This window comes from Buceros rhinoceros, unplaced genomic scaffold (genome assembly GCF_000710305.1).
Source record: "Buceros rhinoceros silvestris isolate BGI_N320 unplaced genomic scaffold, ASM71030v1 scaffold18365, whole genome shotgun sequence".
NCBI classification, from domain to species: Eukaryota; Metazoa; Chordata; class Aves; order Bucerotiformes; family Bucerotidae; genus Buceros; species Buceros rhinoceros.
Window position 1 is genome coordinate 3,879 of NW_010411336.1, and position 906 is coordinate 4,784.

The window sequence follows — 906 nt, forward strand, 5'->3', positions numbered from 1 at the left end:
CCCGTAAACCAAAAGTGACGAGCCAAACCACAGCCGCTGTCGAAACCAAAGTCCAGTTTTACATGTGCCGGTAAAATCTGAACTGTGCTTTTCACACCAACTTTAACTGTGCCTTATCTTTTCTTTTAAAAAGAGGAGTAGCTCAGTCTAACGTTTCAATTCACAATTACGCTGACGCAGAAAGGCTGAATCCCACCCAGCTTCCTGTGCAGGAGCACCAGGTGTTTATACACACAGACGCTTCAGCAGAACTGATAGTCGCCGAAAGGAGGAATCAACCTTTAGACTGAAACCATCTTGAAAAATAAAAAGCAACCCTCCTCTCCCTGACCCCTTTTTAACTTCAAATCCTTCACGAGAGCTGTGAGGAACGCAAACGTGATGGCAGTGTTTGGGGTAGCAGTTACTGACAGCGTAAGGGTTAGCAGAAACACCTGCAGCACCACACGGGGTCAGACTCAGGGGGCACCACAGGGGATCAGACCCCCACGCATCTGCTTCCACCTCCTCTCCCACCTCAGATCACACTCCCAGTGGCTCCCAGATCACACCACTGAGAGAGGCAGAGTTTGTGGGATGGGTAAAGACTGCAAGGAACTGTGACCCCAAACGAAAAAAAATAAACCTAAAACTTTTTAAAGACTATTATGAGAAACCAAGATTAAAAGAAAACAACTGGCCGGTATCATCGGTTCTGTTCTTTGTTATTGTGGTAAAAGGTTCTGACAAGTTTGAAACAGGAAGGGCCCCGCAAGGCAGGAAAAGAGTGTCAAAAGGTGAGCAAACAGCTACGTAAGCTGAGAGGCAGCCAGACAACAGGGACGGCACAAAGACCCAGAGCCGTCTGCAGGAATGTTATTCCCAAACAACCGATAAACCACACAACAGCAAAGAAGCTGCAGCTGG

The 906-nt window shown here is 47.6% G+C and overlaps 1 protein-coding gene across 1 annotated transcript in view; it reads right to left on the reverse strand.

Annotated features, from left to right (window-relative positions):
* The window catches only part of SIRT5 (sirtuin 5), a gene marked incomplete at both ends in the record, with an annotated part of 4,528 nt that overhangs the window by 3,069 nt on the left and 553 nt on the right, over positions 1–906 (reverse strand). The window lies entirely within an intron of this gene.